At 43.8% G+C, this 23,673-nt stretch overlaps 1 protein-coding gene and 1 pseudogene across 1 annotated transcript in view; one reads left to right on the top strand and one right to left on the bottom strand.

Annotated features, from left to right (window-relative positions):
• The window catches only part of LOC124722678 (nose resistant to fluoxetine protein 6-like), a 292,300-nt gene that overhangs the window by 98,975 nt on the left and 169,652 nt on the right, over window positions 1-23,673 (top strand). The window lies entirely within an intron of this gene.
• Window positions 16,236-16,353, bottom strand: LOC124723413 (annotated as a pseudogene).

The raw sequence follows: 23,673 nt of genomic DNA, 5'->3' as shown, positions 1-23,673 counted from the left end.
ATAGCTCTGAGCACTATGGGACTTAACAGCTGAGGTCATCAGTCTCCTAGCCTTAGAACTACTTAAACCTAACTAACCTAAGAACATCACTCATATCCATGTCCGAGGCAGGATTAGAACCTGCGACCGCAGCGGTAGCGCGGTTCCGGACTGAAGCACCTACAACCGCTCGGTCACAGCGGCCGGCTCTTCAGGTATAAACAAAGGTTTGCGACGTGGTTATGGCCGCACGACGAGAATTAACAGACTTTGAACGCTGAATGGCAGTTCGAGCTAAACGCAGATGACATTCCATTCCGGAAATCGTTGGGGAATTCAATATTACGAGAGCCACAGTGTCAAGAATGTGCCGAGAATACTGAATTTCAGGCATTACCTCTCACCACGGACAACGCAGTTGCCGGTCGTCTTCACTTAACGAGCGACAGCAGCGGCGTTTGCGTAGAGTTGTCAGTGCTAATTGACAACCAACACTGCATGAAATAATCGCAGAAATCTATGTGGGATTTGCGATGAACGATTTAGTTAGGAAATTGCAGCGAAATTTGCCGTTAATGAGCCATGGCAGTAGATGACCGACGCGAGTGTCTTTGCTAACATCACGACACCGCCTGCAGCACCACTCGTGTGCTCGTGAACATATCGGTTGGACCCTGGACGACTGGAATACCATGGTCTCGTCAGACGAGTCCCGATTTCAGTTGGCAAGAGCTGATGGTAGGGTTAGAGTGTGGCGGAGACCCCACGAAGCCACGGACCCAGGTTGTCACCAAGACACTGTGCAAGCTGGTGGCGGCCGAGGCCTACGAGAAACACCGGCCGCGGCGCGTACGTCACGAAGGTAGTCCTTCGCTCGCTCAAACCAGCAGACAAACTACGTTTCTACACCTGTTAACTCGTAACTAGGCGTGTCCGTACAAACTAAAATTGAATCTTCTACAGGAATCTGCTATTATGGAATTTTACTATTATTAGTGCTATAAAGATGGGAAGTCCATGGGCCTACTTATAATTTGTTATGGCTGTACTGGCGTACAATAAAATAAAATCATGCTTAAATGATTATCAGTTGCATAAGGGACCACCTCCAGCGTGTAATGAATACTGTTAAGCACAAGAGACTAAATGCTATAAACAAGCCGTTATACCACTTATATCGAGTATTGGTCTTAAGTTTTGCTGTATTACTGTTAATCAGTAAGACTTCATAATAGCAGATTCCAGTGGAAGATGCAATTCTCGTTAGTACTTACACGCCCAGCTGCGAGTTAACAGGTTTAGAAACGCATTTTGTCTGCTGGGCTGAGCGAGCGAGCGAGTTCAGGACTACCTTCGTGACGTACGCGCCGCCGCCTGCCTTTCTCATGGGCCTCGGTGATGGCTCCACAATGGTGTGGGCTGTGTTTACATACAATGGACTGGGTCCTATGGTCCTGCTGAACCGATCATTCACTGGAAATTGTTATGTTCAGCTACCTGGAGACCATTTGCAACCATTTATGGACTTTATGTTTTCAAACAACGATGGCATGTCACCGGGCCACCATTGTTGGCGACTGGGCAATTCGAGTGATTGATTAGGCCACCCACGTTGCCCTACATGAATGCCATTGAACATTTGTGGTACATAACAGAGAGGTCAGTTCGTTCACAAAATCCTGCACCGGCAACACTTTCGCAATTGTGGTCGGCTATAGAGGCAGCATGACTCAATATTTCAGCAGGTAACTTCCAACGACATGTCGAATCCATGCCGCGTTGAGGTGCTATACTACGCCGCACAAAAGGAGGTCCGACACGATGTTAGGACGTATCTCATGAGTTTTGTCACCCGAGTGTATTTATAGATATGTATAGATTCTGGTCAAGCTTCGTTGCTCCCTGGAATTGCGGCGGCTGTTTAGTGCATTTCCCGGTAGATACTGCCTCCCCTGTAACTGAATAGTTCGTAGCTCCCGTCATTGTCACGAGATGCCACATCAATGCCAAATAAGTGAGGGCCAGATAAAAATACATGTATTACACACTCATTGTTACTATAATTATAAATTATGTACGAATACACAAACCTTTCTTGTGAATCAGTCTCTCTACCAGTGAAAACCGTATCGAAATCGCCACAGAAGTTCCCGAGATTATCTTAAAATCAAATGGTTCAAATGGCTCAGAGCACTATGGGACTTAACTTCTGAGGTCAACAGTCCCCTAGAACTTAGAACTAGTTAAACCTAACTAACCTAAGGACATCACACACATCCATGCCCGAGGCAGGATTCGAACCTGCGATCGTAGCGGTCGCGCGGTTCCAGATCGCGCGGTTCCAGACTACAGCGCCTAGAACCGCTCGGCCACTCAGGCCGGCAGATTATCTTACTACAGGGTGTTTATAATTAAAGTGCACCTAATCACAGAGATACAGTGTTGGCTGTATGACAGTGAAACTTCGTAGATATTCTTATGCCTTAATGTGGGACCTATTTACGCTGAAAAAAAATTAGTTCCAGTTTTGGATACCAGGTACAAATCTGGCACTGTGATTGCAAGAAAGACATATAGAAATTTTTCCATATGTAATGGATTAGGAACGGGACGCGGGCAGAAAAGGTCAAGCAAGTGAGAAAGGTATTAGTTGATTTCATTATTAACCGCCAGTTAACACAATTTATTCAATACGGGTACTGGACACAGCGCTTATACAGCCCCAGATTTTCACCTGGTGGCCAAAATTGGAACTAATTTTTTGCCAGCTTCAATCGGTTCCGCATTAGCGTACTAACATATCTTCCTAATTTCGCTGCCATGCGATAATTACAGCCCATACTGGACCTCTGTGACTAGCTGCAATTTAACTATAACCACCCTTCATGTATAGATGTGTAAGCTAAAATTTGCCCTCATTCAAGTAGAAGACATAATCTTGAGAATTCAGGTGAATATTTTGAAAGACCCTCTACTAAAACCCCGTATGTATCGCTGCCGTAGGAACTGAAGACTCAAGATTAGACTAAATTCAGTCCGTTTAGAGTCATTTAAGCAACAAACGCTTATGGAGAGGGAAGAAACCCTGAATATTGGGAAATATCTTCTGCCACGCACTGTCCAGTGGTTATCAGGGCATAGACATAGGTGTAAACGTAGATGTAGTCTCTCATAGCCGCTGATACCATATGACCTTGGTTTATACGTATAAACTTATAATAGGCGGTATACAGGTGCAGGACAACGAGTCTCTCATTTAAACTAAACCAAACTCCGTCTGAACAAGCCTTGGAAGGCCCAACGGTACCGACCGGCCGCCGTGTCATTCTCAGCCCACAGGCGTCACCGGATCGGATATGGACGGGCATGTGGCCAGCACACCGCTCTCCCGGCCATATGTCAGTTTACGAGACCGGAGCCGCTACTTCTCAATCAAGTAGCTCCTCAGTTTGCCTCACAAGGGCTGAGTGCACCCCGCTTGCCAACAGCGCTCGGTAGACCGGATGGTCACCCATCCAAGTGCTAGCCCAACACGACAGCGCTTAACTTCGTTAATCTGACGGGAATCGGTGTTACCATTGCTGCAAGGTCGTCGGCGAGTCTCCCGTTTACCTCCACAAATATGGATAACAGCCAGTTTCTCCACTGGAAGTGTACACTTACAGTATATTTGCACAGTGGTACTCACATACAACTGAGTGCGACTCTACATCTCCGTCCAGCCAAGGGTGCCTTCGTTCGCAACTAGGATACTTAACGGGCGATATAGTTCACAATATCCAGGTGGTTTTCATAGGTTTCGAGTCTGGCTAGATCGCCGTACAGTCTCACTGCCCTTGATGAGCGTCTGTTCGGTCTGCCACATCTACATCCGTACTCCGAAATCCACTGTGAATCGCATGGCAGAGTAATGGTTCAAATGGCTCTGAGCACTATGGGACTCAACTTCTGAGGTCATCAGTCCCCTAGAACTTAGAACTACTTAAACCTAACTAACCTAAGGACATCACACACATCCATGCCCGAGGCAGGATTCGAACCCGCGACTGTAGCGTCTCGCGGTTCCAGACTGTAGCGCCTAGAACCGCACGGCCACTCCGGCCGGCCATGGCGGAGTATACTTAGCATTGTAGGACATGTTAGGACTTTCTTCCCATTCCAGGCGCGCATGGAACGCAAGAAGATTATCTGCTTAAAAGTTTCCGTGGACTCTGTAATTAGTCTAACCTTGTCTTCTCGGTCCCTAAGGGTGTGGCTGACAATACCTCTGCCCTCTTGGCTTAGTACTGATTCTCTAAACTTGGGAGATAGGCTTTCGCGAGATAACTGGCGTCTACCTTCAAGCGTCTGCGGGTTCAGTGTCTTCAGCATCTCCGTCATGCACTCCCATGTTCAAACAGATCTGTGACAATTTGTGTAAGTTCAATGTTCCACGTTAGTGCTATCTGGTATGGGTCCCACACAATTGACCAGTACTGTAAGATGGAACGCATAAGAAATTTTTAAGAACACTCCTTCGTTGAGTTATTGCATTTCCCACACTTAGGCACTACTGTAAAGTGGAACGCACAAGTGATTTTTAAGAATACTCCTTCGTTGACTGACTGCATTTCCCCAGTATCCTGCCAATGAACCGAAGTTTAGCGCCTGCTTTTCCATGCGATCGAATACATGTTGTCATTCCATTTCGTATTCCTACAAATCGGTTGTCCTTCCGCCGCTGCACCCTCGAGGACTGGCACCCATATATGGTAATTGTAGGGACAGTTCAACGACCGCAACCTGCAACTGGAGCGACGTCTGCGGGAGGAAAAGGCCGGAGCAATCTGTCGCGGGGAACGCATCCATTACTGCGCTAATGTGTGTCGTGTGTCCCTCATTAAGCAAGCACGGGTCCTCTGATAGGCCAAGGTCGTCGACGGTTCAGTCCCTAATACTGGAGCAGGAAGAGTCGTTACGTGCGTTAAAGCCTCCATAAAGCAGAAACAGATGAGTCTGTTAAGCTGTTCTGTGTGACGTTAGTGAAGTTGTGATAAGACACAGCACATGGTCAGTGTATGTGTGGCCTGGACTGAAATGGCAGTTTCTGTGGTTCTGTGGTGTCACCGCCAGACACCACACTTGCTAGGTGGTAGCCTTTAAATCGGCCGTGATCCGTTAGCATACAGCGGACCCGCGTGTCGCCCCTGTCAGTAATTGCAGACCGAGCGCCACCACACGGCAGGTCTAGAGAGACGTAATAGCACTCGGCCCAGTTGTACAGCCGACTTTGCAAGGAACGGTTCACTGACAAATATGCTCTCATTTGCCGAGACGATAGTTAGCATAGCCTTCAGCTAAGTCAATTGCTACGACCTAGCAAGGAGCCATCACCAAGTTATATTGAGATGATAATACTGTATCAACAAGACCAATGTTCATCAATTGTGGATTAAAGTTAAGTATTCCAGCAGCTACGTACTTTTCTTTATAGCATTCATTACGTATCCTGTTTCAGACCTCACGCCAGCCTGCGTGAGTTTAAGCGCGTACCTTTCGGCTTCCTCTCATTGTGTCTAGGCTGTCTTGTCTAGCCACAACAGGTTCAGTTGCACAATGGCAGCGCTGTAGTCACTGGCAAGCACTACTATACGTACACAAATTTCAAATTGATCCAAGTGGTACCTAAGCATACACGAATTTCACTGTAGCACAGAATCACTTCACGAGTTAAGCTCTCCTTCCATTTTTCTTCTCCGTTATGATGATACTTGCCGCATTCTGCAGGGGAAATAAAGATGCTTCTGCAGAGTTTTCCATGGGAACTGTTTGATCACCCACAATACAGCGCGTAATTGCCTCTCGCTGAATTTCATCCCTGATCACATGAACCGCTGGCTATGAAAAACACATTTTGGCACAGGCAACGAGCTATAGATCATCGTAGAGAATTGGCGGAAAGCACCGGCGGTTGTCTGCTATGTCGAGGATATTGTAAAGTTGGTACAACGCTACGACAAATGTCCAAGTCGGAGTGGTAGCTATGTAGAGGAGTGGCTGGAAGGTGTAGCTAACTGTTGCAAATAAAACAGTTTTCATTTTGCGGCTTCCATTTCACGATTGACCGGAACTTACTTTCCGAATAGCCCTCGTGTTATTATAAGTAGTGAACTGCGCATCGTTCTTGCAGCAGTCGGAGAGTTCGTTGTCACAGCTGATCCTGCTCTACCTGCGAATAGGTCTGCGCTACGAAATGAATTACACAACCCTCCATACGCAGCTTAACGCAGATAATACACAGCCAGCTACCAACATACAGTTGTATAGTGTCTACAGGGATTCATTGTTTTAATTTTGTATGGTCTTCGTATGATCCAAAATGTTCAAATGTGTGTGAAATCTTATGGGACTTAACTGCTAAGGTCATCAGTCCCTAAGCTTACACACTACTTAAGCTAAATTATTCTAAGGACAAACACACACACCCATGCCCGAGGGAGGACTCGAACCTCCGCCGGGACCAGCCGCACAGTCCATGACTGCAGCGCCTTAGACCGCTCCGCTAATCCCTCGCGGCTCGTATGATCCACTGGGAAGTTCCATTTGATTTCGGACAGCAGGAAATCTTGCAATTTTTGTGGGGGTTCAGTTTGCTGTCATCTAGAGTAGACTATAAGTTAATATCGTTTGCAAACTCTCAGCTGTGATGAAAGAATGCGGTTCCAAGTTTTTTTAAAGGCGAAAGTTACCGTACTTTAATAAAACCAAGCGATTTTCATATTCATAGCTCACAAACTATTCAAAGTAAAATTATCAAATAGAATTAAAAATGTAGGTAATGTTGTATAGTTTGAATTGTTATTTATGCGGTGTTTTCAGAACTTAAATTTATTATTGATTTTCATCATTTTTCATATTTTTCCGAAAAACACTATTTTAAATGGACTAAAAATTATGCTATATTGTTCAGCATTTGATTTAAAACATTATTAGTAATATTTTTTATGGTACGTTCAATGGAGAACAGTAGAAAAAATGAAAAGTAAATAGAAGCAGCGGAAACACCCATAAATCATGACGAGGCGGTTATCGGTCGCCTACTGCTTGTTTCACGACAGCCCATCGCATCCCAAGCACAGCGTGGTCACCCACAAAAAAAGAGACTAAACAGGATCGAGAGTCCCTACACATGGAAACAAATACCCATAATACTCTTACTTCTTAAACCACACTAACAGGTCCAGGACGTCACACTAGAATACTACATAAATACGTTCGGTGACCACCAATCGTATTTTTAGAACCATGGAGCAGCATATTGTTTTTATTATGTTCGCGACAGATGGCTCGTAACTTCACAACATCACCGCGCAAATGGAGTGGACACCGATTAACGACTATCATTCCTTCTTGGCCTGTCAGGCCGGAAACCGAGACTTCGTTTCATAGATTAATTATCGCTTTTAGTGTGATTACTGAGTTCACTCATGGTGAAGCAACTAGGGCTTGGCACCGACGTTCCTTGAAGAGGAATGGCAGGGCAGTTTATCACCCTGTAGCTGCGCGTCACGTTGTGAACAAGGGAAGGGAAAAGTCATCCTCCTCGTCTGTTACTCCTGTACTCTGTCATCTCTGAACTTGAGAGCTCCAGTAAGTCATATTTGATACTCTACTAGATGCTCACTGAGCTAGTACTGTAGTCACTTATTATTGAACACACGACAAAACAAAATCTAAGGTAAGGAAACGTTAAGGTAACTCAGTAACATACGTACTTAAGGCTATTGCCTTGCTGGGCGACTTGGGCAATGGCTCAGCAAAAGCCAGATTCCTGTGGCTCCTGGGCGACCGCACAAACACTGTTACTCGCACTTAATGGCAGCACGGGTGGACACCAGCCAGTTGCACCCTAACAACACAGGTACAGTCAGCCCTAGATCTAAAAGAGCTGCCTGATCCCACGTTACATCTTCAGCTGCGATGTTGTGAGCGTGTGGGGTGATATTCTGTCATTCTGCGCAACGGATTAATCTGAGATGTACCCTTTACCCTGTGGCTCCTGCAAGATGCCATTTCCACCCCCACACTAATACAGAAGTCAAACAGAGACTCCTAAAGTTCTAAAGAGAAATGCCTGAAAAACTTTCAGCATTAAATATCTTCTGGAGTCGTCCGCTGTAAGGAATTGACACAAAAAATCACAAAATTTCTTACGTAACTAGTGGGATACTTAGGTACTGGAGTAGTGCTAGTTAGTGTAAGAAAAACATGAAACTAACGAAAATTATTATTTATTTTGCTAAAATTCTGAGAAATCACAATGGCACCTTTTGTTATGAACTGAACAAGTTATTTCCGGGTTCTTTTCGGAATGTGAAGTTACCTCTCAAGGATAGGATTCGCTAATGAAATTTCTATACAAAGTTTAAGATTGTTATTGACTTGGCAGAATGGCTGAGAGCCGCGCCTACTCAACTTGAATAATTATCCGTTAGAATGTTGCTAGTTACGGTCGAGGCTGTCGCGTGTGAAATTCAGTGGAGGAAATATGGGGCTCACAAGAACTGTAGCGCACAATACCGTAAGCTGCGATGACTGCTGTCTGCGCCGCTCGCTGCTGACAAATAAGATAACTCTCGTTCTATCTGGATTGACCTTCGCCAATCAAACTCTCCCTACGCCTTGATGAAGTCAAGGACTCCTATTCGCCCCTAGTCTAACTATTGGCGTGGTACACCGGTCAGATAACCAGTCCACCGCGATGCCACTCAAAACTTCGCTCGCAGGCGTTTAACTATAACTTTGCCCGTTCACACCGCGCAATACGTGTGACAGTGAACAACGATTAATCGCAAGGACTCAGTATAGAGTCGCACTCTGATTCGCTCTCGACAGAGGTGCTCTCCCAGTGAAGTACTGAGGAGAGACTTGTTCCTCGCTCTTTGAGTACACGTACGAGGGCGCACACTCGCGTTACGTGTTCTCGCTCCAAGAGCGACAATGGAACGGCCCCTCTCCACGCCAGACGTGAAGGGGTATATCTTTCGGTCTCTTCCATTACTCCTTCAGCTCAAAGTGTCAGAAATATCGTCTGCCAATTAGCATTGCTCTTCTAAAACGGGAGGATGATGTTTCGTTGAAGGTGACCAATCCGGAAATCTGTAGCATCGGCGCTTGGCGTTTGCTGTCTCCCTGTGAAAATCTCTGAAACTGCGTGCTATATTTGTAAAGAATGCATAGGCTGGGCACTCCCACACAATGTAGCGGAATTTGCTTTTAAGCCACTCGAGCAAACGCTGTCCGCTCCACGGGCGGTGGAGGTTGCCTCGTCCTCTGAAGGGACTGGTGTCCCATTGTGCGGTTTGTGTCTCCCGAACTAAAAGCCCCTGCGACCGTCGTGTCTTGAATGTGTGTGTGTGTATGCCAGCCTCGAGTATTTCAATCTCGGAGTGCATTTGCAATTTACTAGTTATTTGCATATCGTTTACATGAATTCATACAACATTAACTTTATCTTATCGAGTTTGGGTTCGAAAGAAGCGTCTTGATGTGCAGAATATGATTGTGAAGGCGGAATATGTAAGTAATGAAGGTCAGGTGACCATGACATCTTACAATGTGTAACAGGATGTGTCGTGTCGCAGTTCTGGAACAGCACACTGTAGCTCCTCTAACTTTTACTGCTGAGATGGGGAAAGAGGATATTTATTTTATTTGTAAGATGGTATCAAAGATTGTTTCCAATGGTGTGGATACGAACGCCGAGATGTTAGTGATGACAAATAAACTTTCATCATGAACTGCATATTTACATAACGACTGTAGTGTACACTACTGGCCATTAAAATTGCTACACCAAGATGAAATGCAGATGATAAACGGATATTTATTGGACAAATATATTACACTAGAACTGACATGTGATTACATTTTCACGCAATTTGGGTGCATAGATCCCGAGAAATCAGTACCCAGAACAATCACCTCTGGCCGTAATAACGACCTTGATACACCTGGGCATTGAGTCAAACAGGTGCAGCTGCCCATGCAGCAGCTTGTGACGAGCCAGTTGCTCGGCCACCATTGACCAGACGTTTTCAATTGGTGAGAGATCTGGAGAATGTGCTGGCCAGGGCAACAGTCGAACGTTTTCTGTATCCAGAAAGGCCCGTACAGGACCTGCAACATGCGGTCGTGCATTATCCTGCTGAAATGTAGGGTTTCGCAGGGATCGAACGATGGGTAGAGCCACGGGTCGTATCACATCTGAAATGTAACGTCCACTGTTCAAAGTGCCGGCAATGCGAACAAGAGGTGACCGAGACGTGTAACCAATGGCACCCCATACCACCACGCCAGGTGATACGCCAGTATGGCGATGACGAATACACGCTTCCAATGTGCGATCACCGCGATGTCGCCAAACACGGATGTGACCATCATGATGCTGTAAACAGCACCTGGATTCATCGGAAAAAATGACGTTTTGCCATTCGTGCACCCAGGTTCGTCGCTGAGTACACCATCGCAGGCGCTCCTTTCTGTGATACAGCGTCAAGGGTAACCGCAGCCATGGTCTCCGAGCTGATAGTCCATGCTGCTGCAAACGTCGTCGAACTGCACGTGCAGATGGTTGTTGTCTTAGAAACGTCCCCATCTGTTGGCTCAGGGATCGAGACGTGGCTGCACAATCCGTTACAGCCATGCGGATAAGACGCCTGTCATCTCGACTGCCAGTGATACGAAGCCGTTGGGATCCAGCACGGCGTTCCGCATTACCCTCCTGAACCCACCGATTCCATAGTCTTCTAACAGTCACTGGATCTCGACCAACGCGAGCAGCAGTGTCGCGATACGATAAACCGCAATCGCGATAGGCTACGATCCGACCTTTATCAAAGTCGGAAACGTGATGGTACGCATTTCTCGTCCTTACACGCGGCATCACAACAACGTTTCACCGGGCAACGCCGGTCAACTGCTGTTTGTGTATGAGAAATCGTTTGGAAACTTTCCTCATGTCAGCACGTTGTAGGTGTCGCCACCAGCGCCAGCCTTGTGTGAATACTCTGGAAAGCTAATAATTTGCATATCACCGCATCTTCTTCCTGTCGGCTAAATTTCGCGTCTGTAGCACATCATCTTCGTGGTGCACCAGTTTTAATGGCCAGTAGTGTATATTACCCCGTTCACTCAGCAAATACTCTAATAGGTTTTGGTCACAGATTCTAATTCTTCCCTGAATGATAAAAATCTCGTGCCCTGTTGGTTTATAAAGTCTCTGGAGGCAGATGTAGGTGACCTAACCTACGTTTTCTGACGCAGGGGGGGGGGGGGGGGAGGAGGGGCTACTAAGGGGAGACTATTTGTCGCATTGCTCCTCTCTTCACTGTTGTTTCGGATCTCTGTTCGCAGGTTCCTACACTTTCCACTCTCTGTGTGCATAATTTGTATATCACGATGGCACGGGCCTCTGCGCACGTTGCCGTGTCGCTAGTGACTATTTTGGCAAGTAGCGCGTCTGTTTTCGTGCTGTATTTGATCAAGACACATGGCATTGCATTTATTTTCATATGCTCTCAAGAATGTATATGTGGACTACTCAAAAATGCGCGTAGATTCTGTCGTGAAATATCGTTTCCCGTAACTTGCTAGTCTGGTATTCACGAGGTGTACGACCTCATTCATCGAGTGTCTGTCAATGAATGCTTTTCAGAATTCCTGTCAACAACCTCTGACCAGTCAAACAATTTTACGCAAACGGGTGAATATTTTGCAGTTTATTTAATTCTCGTGACTTATTTCTCTGCCGAAATAGGGAAGGAACTTTTACTCCATTTCAAATTATTCTCCAGCACTGTCATCTTTCATTAATTTTATTTTATCGTGATTGTCAATGTAATTTACATTACTGTATAGGCTACTCTGTTTTTCAACCATATTTACACCAACTCTTCCGTTGAGCGTAGTTCTTTATATTTACAAAGGACACAAATATGCCGTTTATGCAGTACGTACAGCAGTTACAAATTTAATTTCAAGGATAGCATGAGTTCTTTTTGCTTTTTGCAGTCCTCCATCCCTTCCGTCTCAAAGCCTCACCCTCACGCACTAACTCTTTGCTTTTCAGAGTCTAATCTCAATGTTTTCTCGGTGGTTTATTGATACTTATTTACTGTTTAGCTTATATTTTCAATTATGTTACAACTGCACTGTCACATGTGACATTTGCTCTGTTTTTTCCAACTCACTCTTTTTAAAGTAGTTCACCAGTATCACTATTTCTTTGATGATAATGGTCAGCTACATCCTAACGATAGCCTTGTAAGCAGAAAACGGGTCAACTAAATAGATTGATAGTGTATAACATCCACAGCTTGTACTTTTCTGTTAGAAAACTTTTACGGATATTTGACAGCTCGTCAAAGGAAGACTACTGTTCAATACCTTTTAAAAGCGATTGATAACAGCTGTTAAGTATTTAATGAAGTATATGACACGTAGCTGCCTACATCTTCTTTATTATCATTATCGGTTTCGGTTGATGACCATCACCAAAGGAAAGAAGTTCATATACAGGGTGTTTGTAGGTACAAACGAAACAGGTGAATAGACGACAATGAAAGAAGCTATAATCCTAATAAAAGTAGGTCCGGAAACGAATGGTTTCCGCTATACTACATATGCACAAGTGTATTCATGCCAACGTTACAACACTGTTGCTGTCGATGGTTACTTTTACTTCTAAATACCGCAAGTGACGTGTAAATTACAAAGTAAGAAACTGTCCTTGTTAGATTTTATCATCATTCCGGATGCCTAAACAGGGTTTCAACAAGTGTATCAGCTGTGACCCGCCAATATCATGACCTCACAAGTCCCCGACTTGAGCCCGTTGGATTTTTTTTTTTTTTTTGTTTTCTTTGTGGCAGTATTAAAAGCTTTCATGTACTCTAGTCCTGTTGACAATATCGATGAACTCCAGTAATGCACTGTGAATTGTTGTCAACGCATTAGGAACACGCCTGAGTTTATGAATATGTACGATCATGGACGAGGAGATGGAGCCTGCCCTCACATAACAGGTAGACATGTGGAATGGTTGCTGTATTGCGTTTTTCATCAATTGCATATCTGCAGTTGGGATCCTCGGGAACTCTGTTATAAGTTGTTCATGTACTCAGTCGTGATATTTCGTAGAGGGGAAACCATTGGTTTCGGACCTATGTTTATTAGGATAATTTGTTCGTTTCATTGTCCTCTGCTCTCCCCTCCCGTCAATCCATTGCCACATTGATATGACATAACATGATACGTAAATAATGCATGATATCTAAATCGGTAGTGGTAATAAAGGACATACATACAGCTACATGTCACGTATTTAATTACAAAAAGACTACTGTGATTTGGTGATATAGCAATAACTGCAGTGAAAAGTTTTACAACAATAACAAAGTGTGGCCGATGTATACGGACACAGGGCACCTTGTGCTCCGTTATATCTAGTGGAGACATTGATGCAAGCTAAACAACGCCGTGCCAATAAACACAGATATGTGAATCTATCATAAACTAATATCAGGGGGACCGGAAAGTAATGTTAGAATTATATTAATACCGTCAGCTGCGCACGGGCGTTGATATAGATCAATGGGGACAGGTGAAAATGTGTGCCCCCGACCGGGACTCGAACCCGGGCTCTCCCGCTTACATGGCAGACGCTCTACCCATCTGAGCCACCGCGCGCACAGATGATAGTGTGACTGCAGGGACTATCTCGCGCACGCCTCCCGCGAGACTCACATTCTCACCTTGTATGTCCACACACTACAGTAGTAGTGTCCCACCCCACCATACTCATTACTCGTGGAAGACATTCTTCCAAGTCCCGTAAGAGTTCGGAGAATATGTGTGCATCCGCACAGAAGAAAAGGTCATGGCCGGTATCGCCAGAACTATATACTTATATGGATATGGTGTCTTTTCTTTTGGTCATGTCCGAAAGAACAGACACCATATCCATATAAGGAAAGTAATGTCGTTTCTACGTTTTGTTTGTCTTTATCAACTGTTGTATCCTTCAAATTCTTGCTAAAGGTATTTTAAAGCTAGAGTGACTTGTTTACTCGTAAATAATAAAATCTTTATTTTTTTATTATTATTTATTTATTTATTTATTGCAATTTATGGTGAAATTACAGGAAGAGGTACGTATCTAGCATAGTATGGTTTATACTACTTTTATTTTTATTGTCTTATATTTATTTACATTGAATGAACAGTCACAGGTTCTTTAGATATCCGTAGTGGATAAGCTGAGAGGCTTCGTCCCCACAGTAGCCTCGGGGGTTCACAACCCGACAACAGGCTACAGCAGTCCCACTCACCCCACCGCCGCCCCACGCCTAACCCAGGGTTGTTGTGCGGTTCGGCCCCCAGTGGACCCCTCTGGGAACGTCTCACACCAGACGAGTGTAACCCCAAAGTTTGCGTTGGTAGAGTAAATATGGTGTACGCGTAGGTGGAGAAAGTGTTTGTGCAGTGTGTGGCGGAATAAGGGGAACCAGCCCACATTCACCTTGACGGATGGAAAACCGCTTCAAAACCATCCACAGACTGGCCGGCACACCGGGACCTCGACACAAATGTGCCGGGGACCGGTACGCCTTCCCGGCCGGGAAGCAGCGCGTTAGACCGCACGGCTAACCGGACGGGCTTTGTAAGGGTAGTAACGCAACAATTGCTACCAAAAACATTTGAGGTGCTTATCCAAGTGCATTAGGCGTTCGCAAATCCAGAGGTGGTTATCTAAGTTCAAATCCGATAATTTTGGTGTTTGCGACTCGTATCGATCAGGAGGGCAAACAGCCTTGGACAATGACATCTTAAGAGCAGAAGTGTCAGATAATCGAGGTACCGTCAAACACTATTAACCAACCTTGGTCGACCATCCAAGAACATTTGCAACAGATTAGGAATGATAAACAAAGCTAACCGATCCACTACATGCAACTAATTGCCCAGTAATTGTCAACAGAAAAAACGTTATTCTGCAACACGACAATACAAGACCTCACTGCGCAAGACGAACCCTGGAAAAAATTAATGAGTTAGGGTGGAACGTATTGCCTCAACCACCATACTTGCTCGACATTGCACCATCGAATTTCCACTTATTCCGATTGCTACAACATTTTCTAAGTGGCAAAAAAATGTGAAAATATCAATGATGTCCAAAATTCCAACTCCAGATATTTTGCTCAAAAACCAATTGATTTATTGTCGATCCGGTATCGAAAATTTGCGCACTAATGGTAAAAGGTTGTTAATAACGAAGGATTACATCATTGATTAAAAATAAATAAGTTGTTAACAGTTTATTTGTTTGAATTTAATGTAAAAAATGACACTGCTTTCCGGTCCCTCTAATAAATGTCAAAGTTTGATATCTTGGGGAAATATGTGAAGAGAGTATACTGAGACAGGCTGACGACTGCATTATAATGTTAAAACTATTGACTGCATAATTTAAGCACCACGTGACTGCACCGTATTCTCGCGTTTTACTTTTCAGATTTTACGCTGATAAAATCCGCAAACAGTTAAAAAGGTGAGATAAATCGCTTAATGTGATTAAACTTGTTTCGTGTGTATTATGGAAAACATCGCGTGTTTGCGTGATAAAGCCTATCTACTGCGGAGAGACATGAAGCTGATGGGAACAATATTTTCGCCAATGCGGACATGCTAGCTGTATACGGATCGACAGCAGAATTTACTGACAGCAGAGTTCCCTTGAACAATCTCAGTACAATCCATCGCGCAGTAGGTTTGTTCTACTTTGCCAAAAACCACTAATCACAAACGCCACGTACGTATTACTTAATCCATCACAGAAGGAATTAACAGTTTTCTTTAATTATGGGTCCACAGCCGCTTTAAATTTATTAAAGGTATTCATTTTCCTGCGTAGGCTATTCTTTTATTTCGAAAAGAACACTTTATTTAATTATTTTGCAATCAGATAATGTCACCCCATTGTCTATTATCAAGCTAAAAACTAAAACTCCTCCCTAACAGGCCATGAAGGCCCAACGGTACCGACCGGCCGCCGTGTCATCCTCAGCCCATAGGCGTCATTGGATGCGGATATGGAGGGGCATGTGGTCAGCACACCGCTCTCCCGGCCGTATGTCAGTTTCCGAGACCGGAGCCGCTACTTCTCAATCAAGTAGCTCCTCAGTTTGCCTCACAAGGGCTGAGTGCACCCCGTTTGCCAACAGCGCACGGCAGACCGGATGGTCACCCATCCAAGCGCTAGCCCAGCCCGACAGCGCTTAACTTCAGTGATCTGACGGGAACCGGTGTTACCACTGCGGCAAGGCCGTTGGAATTATCAAGGTAAATCACAGAAAAAATTGTTATGCAACAGCATCTTCTTTATCTACTACTCATAAGTGCGGGGGAAAGCAACATGCGGAGCGTTCCTAATAAAAGTTTCGCACAGCCACAGCAGGTACGGACACAGCTATCTCAGATGTGAAGTCCACATGTGAAATATAAGAAGCGCAACCTATGTACGGACCAGCGTACATAACACATTATCAAACATTAGCGTAACTACTGAATTGAAAACACGCATAGTATGATCCACGTTTTAAAATCAAGTAGAATGATTGTTGTTACGCAAACTTAGCAACATCTAACTTCGAGTGATAACCACTGTTCGCAGGAATGCCCTCTGAAACAAAACAAAAACCGACGAATTATGCAAATTGGTCACACACTTACATTCATACAGGTACGTACAGAAAATGCAAAACTGTACCCTTTGGCGTCCGATGGATGAATGTGTCTCGCTGCAGCGTAATTTCACCGCCCTGCTACCAAGGATAGTTCAAAATGGTTCAAATGGCTCTAAGCACTATGGGACTTAACATCTAAGGTCACCAGACCCCTAGAACTTAGAACTACTTAAACCTAACTAACTTAAGGACATCACACACATCCATGCCCGAGGCAGGATTCGAACCTGTGACCGTAACAGCAGCGCGGTTCCGGACTGAAGCGCCTAGAACCGCTCGGCCACAGCGACCGGCCAAGGATAGTAAACAGGGGACATCAACACGGCATAAAGTCTTTGCGAATTTCATTCCGTGCACTCAGATGGACAATAATTATGACTCATAGACAGTCACATGAACAATATACGAAGATGTCAGCATTTGAGACAGGACCCATAGCTGGCCTCAAAGTAGCCGGTTGGGGTTATCGGCGAATCGCTAGACACTTGAACAGGACCGATGCCACTGTTCGACGGTGTTGGCAGGAATGGGTGGACCATGGCCGAACACAGCGTCAAGAAGGAAGCTGTCGACCTAGAGAGACGACAGAACGTGGGGACCGAGCAGTCGTCAGAGAGGCACTCAAAGTCCCGGATTCGTCATTATCATCAGTCCGACGTGCAACTGGTGCTTCAGTGACCATAAGGACCATTAATAGGCGGTTCACAGAAAGGGAGCTGAGCTCACGGCGCCATTTGTGCCAACTACCATCGACCTCTGCACACCAACAAGTTCGTTTGCGGCGATGTCGGCCACATTCCACCTGGACTCTCATTGACCAGAGTAGAATTGTCTTCAATGATGAGTCCAGCGTCGAAATGAGCCCCGAATGACCAGCGACGATGGGTCTGGAGACGCCCTGGACAGCAGTGGGATATGAACCTGACTCTTGCCACCATATGGCAAGACAACCAGGAGCGATGGTGTGGGTTGGTACAGCATTTCATAGTAGGACCCCTTTGGTTGCATCCGCGGCACCCTGATACGTCGACGATATTCTGCGCCTCGTTTGTTGTCCTTCGTGACAAACCATCCTGGACTTACATTTCAGCAGTATAATGACAGCCCGCACACGGCGAGAGTCTCTACTGCTTGTTTTCGTGATTGCCAAATCCTACCTTGGCCTGCGAGGTCACCGTATCTCTCCCCAACTGAGAACCTTTGGAGCATATGGGCAGGGCGCTCCAACCATCACGGGATTTTGACAGTCAATCGCGCCAGTAGAACAGAATCTGATACGATGTTCCCCAGGAGGACATCCAACAGTTTTACCAATCAATCCCAAGTCGAATAACTGTTGTGTTGGCAGAAGAGCCAACACCGTATTACTAGAGGAGACCGAAATGCACGCGTTTTAGCTCACGCAGGCTGGCGTGAGGAGGGAAGAACTACACTGACGTGAGGTCTGGAACATGACAAGGAATTAGAATTCAGAATGCGGACGTAATTAGTTGGATACTTAACTTTAATCCATTAATGATGAACGTCGCTCTTGAAGGTACATGATTCACAATATCATCTGTTCAGAATTAATTCTAATTACTGAATATGGCGCCTTGCCAGGTTGTAGCAAATGACGTAGCTGAAGGCTATGCTAAACTATCGTCTCGGCAAATGAGAGCGTATGTAGTCAGTGAACCATCGCTAGCAAAGTCGGCTGTAAAACTGGGGCGAGTGCTAGGGAGTCTCTCTGGACTAGACCTGCCGTGTGGCGGCGCTCGGTCTGCAATCACTGATAGTGGCGACATGCGGGTCCGACGTATACTAACGGACCTAGCAAGTGTGGTGTCTGGCGGTGACACCACAATAACTGCTTGCATAAGGGCCAGAGGTAGACGAACGCGTTATTGACTTGCTCAATTTGTAAAGCTTTTTCTCTTTAACAAATCATCAAGTTTTTTTTACATCGAAATCATTTGTTTGTATGTACATGCACATCACGTCTACCGATTTCCGTCCCATCCGGATAATTCCTTCGTGGTGCGTCTTTTATTTGTCTTTGAGTGTACATCACTGGCTTCCTCTCAGTGAAATTTCGTTCATATGAGGAATTCACAAGCTCACTGCAGCATCTTACACAGAGTAGCGTTCGTTTCGAGAATTCTCATTATATTTCTGTAAGTTTTGTTACACAATAACGAAGTGTCACGCGGTAGTAAGAAGGGTGAGTATTTCTGAGTACATTTGAGAGTAAAGACATATTTATATACTGTACTTTGATTTTGAAACAATGGCAAGGTATACTGTATTCTGACATCCTACTGCTCGTAAAAAGAGGCATGGCTTGCCACATTTTCGCCGAAATTTTTTCCAGTTAACAGCTGGGAAATTAGCTATGATGATTCAGAATTCTATTACAGTGGTGCCATTTTACCTTTTCCACTTAACATCGTGTACAAGGTATGAAACTGAGCTATAATGGAAGAATTTAGCTTCAAAATTAGCGAATTTCTCAGGTTTTTTTAGAGGGGTTTCGCTACGAATGTTGGCATCTATGATATGAAAGTATTGCTACTTTCATAAGCTGTAGAATGCTGATAAAGAGGTGCATGTTTACTTTACTTTCCAAATACCACACAAGCTTAAAGAATTCTGTAGTTCCAAAGTCACTTTTTAAAGTTTTACTTTTAAGTTACTATTAATTTTAAAAGTTGCTTTCCAAATATCATACAAGCTTAAAGGACTATGTAGTTTAAATGTGACGAGTATTAACAATACTCGAAAATACTGAGTATTTTGCTGTCGCAAATCTGGAGTTGTAATTCTGAACTGGTTAATAAACATCAGGAGACATCATGTATATGTACGATTGAAGTAGGTAACCATGACATCGCTGTGTAGCATAAAAAACTAAAGCTTTTCATCCATTCGTACATTACTGATTGAATACTTTTAAATACAACGTTTAATGTTCGAAATGAGGAAACCTATGACTTGCAAACCTGGCGAGAAACTTTCTTCGAGACCTTCAATTGATTACGAAATATTCCGGAAGTTCACATTACGTTACGTGGTACACTCAGTATTCGTTCTCATTGTCACCTGATGAGTAAATCGTAATGGATGGCGTGCAGCCCCACACATTTGACACCGACTAATATAGTTGAAAAGTGATTTAATTCATCAGCTTATTCCTTCTCTCTCGCTCTGTCCCCGCTAACCATAAAATTTGGTTCCAATGCAATGGGAAAGTAAATGCAGAATTACCCTCTTCTAGTCATAACTTTTGTAATTTTTTCTGTGACAACATAAAGAACATAAACATTGTGAAATTGATGAAAACTTATAAATGAAATTAAATATTACCACTAGGAATCATTTCGTTTCAAAACTCTAGAAATCTGTAAACTTCTACCTTAAATGTGAACACATAGAACTAATGATACGAATATTAAATCTCGTATCAGTTTACTTATAAAAATTCCAAAAGGTAAAACAAATAACCTTGCAACGAAATCTAATATCGAGGTATTTCGAAGAATAATCAGTTATAAATGATGTTGCACTAGTGGTTGGTTCGTGTGTTTCTTTTTCTGTCGTCATAGAGCTATTAAATACAAATTAGATTCTGTCGAAGTGAACAGGCATCAAGGAAAGAAACGCACCGTTAATTATCTCTCAGGTTTTCCTAAATTTCCCTGAGTGTTTTTGACCTAGCAGGAAAGGCAGATTCGGAAGTAGTTGCGTAACTTCTCCAAACTCTTCCGAGTTTTTAAAAACTGATAGACTTCTGGAAAGTCAATCCAAATGCCAACAATTTAGCGTCACTATCCAGTGATCCCTGAACAGACTATCACTCATTATATATCCATTTTGTATAACACTCCATAGATAACACACGAATTATCGGGAAGAAGTAAAATTAATGTGGATCAAGACATACGTCAGTATTAAATATAATGAAATTAAGAGAAGACGGTGCGTAAAAGGATAGACGTCTAATTGTTATTCTTTACCAATTTAACCAGGTGTTTCAGCTAAAAACGATGTTTAATCAGCATGCAGGAAGTTGTTAATATTCCTACCCCGTCCAGAGAACTCTTCATGAATCCGCAACAAGAGCTGCAGCTAAGCTATTCCGTACGTATACGCTAACGATTCCTTGATTAGCTGACCAACACGTATAGTTCTTGTGTTCAGCAAAGCAGCAGCACAAAATCATTCAGAAGCAAGACGAGACAGTAGTACTGGGACGTAGCAAAAGACAAACGTGCGACTTTCGTGTAATAAAGACACTTTTATTCAGGAACTGCTCTGATAGAACAATAAAAAGAGTTCGATGTGGTGCTTGCTGTCCAAGCATATAGTAAAACTGACGTTACAGTTTATTTGTCCAGAACTCTAGTTTTCAGATTCGTTGAAGGAGAAAAAAAAGGACAGCATTCCAGCTACTTATGCTGTTACGTCAGTGCTGTGCGAGCTATGGATTCCAGCGTAATCGTTCCGAGACTCCTAAGACAGGGAAAATTTTTCAGCTTGAGAAACAGCCAGCTGCCTATCACACAGACTGGGAGCTTTCGTTTGGACGATATTGACTACAGATACACAATCAGTTCGTTTGACAGAAGCGCTTTCATGACATCTTCTTAGGAGATTAATGAGTGAGACTGCTCCATCACCCTTTTATTCAGGCCTTACTTCTTTCTACGTCTTCGTATACATACATACTCCGGTAGCCATTGTATGGTGTATGGCGGAGTGTACCAAGTACCATTACTAGTCATTTCCTCTCCTCCTTTACTCTCAAATTGAGTGATGGAAAAACAACTGTCTTATGCCTCTATAAGAGCCCCTGTTTCTCTTATCTTGTTTTCGCGCTCTTATGCGAAATGTACGTTGGCGGCAGTAGGATCGTTCTGCAGTCAGCTTCAAAGGCCTGTTCTCTAAATTTTCTCAGTAGTGAACGTCGGCTTCCTTTCAGGAATTCCGATTTGAGTTCACGAAACATCTCAGTAACAATCGCGTGTTGATTGAACATACTGGTAACAACTCTAACAATATGCCTCTGAACTGCTTTCATGTCTTCTTGTAATTCGGCCTGAAATGGATTCTAAACACACGAGCAGTACTCAAGGATGGATTGCACAACTTTTAATATGCGACCATCTTTCTAGATGAGTTGTTCTTCCATAAAACTCTGCCAGTAAGCCAAAGTACACCACTCGTCTTCCCTACTACGCGCTCACGAACTCATTCCTTTTCATACCGTTTTGCAACATTACGCTTACGTTAGTATTAGAGGTGATTATGTTTAAGCAACACAAGACTGATATTGTATTCGAACATCTCTGCCTCCATTTCCTCTAATGACTTTGCAAAGGAATATGGTTACTACAGATCACTCTGTATTACCGTCACTAAAGAAACTGCTGAGGTACTAGCGTATGAATCTGCTACTCCGCTTAGTTAAATACCGGAACCTATACAGAAAATGGGCAACTAACCAAGCAGGTTTCATTCAATTTAGCCAAAACCAAATATATTTTATGCTAACGTGACGTTCAGCCATTATTAGAAACATGAAACTATCCAAGCCTTGACGTTATTCGAAAGGAATAAAAGCGGCCATTTACAAACTACAACATCTAATTGAATGCCCTTTTGTTGTAGATTTCTCGAGTATCTACCCTAGTTTACCTGCAAGGCCTCCGTGCTTTACATTTTCTCTAGTTCATTATCGTCAGTTTAGCAGACGTTCACAACTGGTCGGGAATAAAATGCTGCAGTCGACGCATACATCAAAGGTCACAATTTCTCAGTCGATGTTGATCCAGTAAAGACTGGAAATGAAAATAAACACTGAGAAAAGAAAAACTGCACGCAAGGAAATCGATGTAATTGCTCCAGACTTGTCAGGCAAGCTCAACATCGGAAACATTGGAATGTTTGTGGCTGGTCATTCCAGGAGTTCGTTCCACAGCGTGCTCCTATGCTGTAACGATTGTCCCTGTCTTACTCTTACCGAGCACTTGAGGATTTTTTAAGAAGATGGTGCGCTCCTTCACACATTTGCCACATAAAGGGAATAGCTTAAAGATCATAGACACCATCCTATGGCCTGCAGCATCATGCGATATCTTCCCAGCATAAAATACATGAGATGAAACTCAAAACACCGTGTAGAAGACACGTATGCCATGAACCATGTATGCGGTGACTCAAGGAAGCTACGTTGGATTATCGCAGACATCGTTATGAAGCCATTCTTTCATGCCGTGGAACAGTTTGTGAAACGATGCAGTGGAAACGCAAGCAACACTGCAATCTGGGAACAACAGATTGTCCAAGAGCTGTTCTAAATTTTGTAGCTTTTTCGATGAAGTACGAAATTTTACTCCATTTGATAGAATCCTGCTTAACAAAATTCTTTCCTTTGTTTTAGCAATGGATACCAAAAAGTTTCGCAACTGATTCGATTGTTTCATTGATACAATGACAAAAATTACTATACGCTTAGCTACGGAAGACTGTATCCTAAACTCCGTCAGTGAAAAACTAGTGCACTAATGAATTAAGCTGAATTAGCTTTTCTAGAGACGACAGTGAGAAACTGTTGAGGTACTAGCGCATGAATCTGCTACTCCGCTTAATTAAGTACAAATTATATTTTTAAGCCAGCTAAATTTTCTACTTACATCAAAAAAGGTTTTGCAACACCTCGTTTCCGAGAGTACCGGAACCCGTACAGAAAACTGTAATAGAGATCAACATAGACATCATTTCCGTCCTTTTTCTCGCTCATGAAAACCACACCCGGGTTCCCGGGTTCGATTCCCGGCGGGGTCAGGGATTTTCTCTGCCTCGTGATGACTGGGTGTTGTGTGATGTCCTTAGGTTAGTTAGGTTTAAGTAGTTCTAAGCTCTAGGG

This window comes from Schistocerca piceifrons, chromosome X (assembly GCF_021461385.2).
Source record: "Schistocerca piceifrons isolate TAMUIC-IGC-003096 chromosome X, iqSchPice1.1, whole genome shotgun sequence".
Lineage (NCBI taxonomy): Eukaryota > Metazoa > Arthropoda > Insecta > Orthoptera > Acrididae > Schistocerca > Schistocerca piceifrons.
Note: the sequence above shows the minus strand (reverse complement) of the source record. Positions and strands in the feature narration are given on the sequence as shown.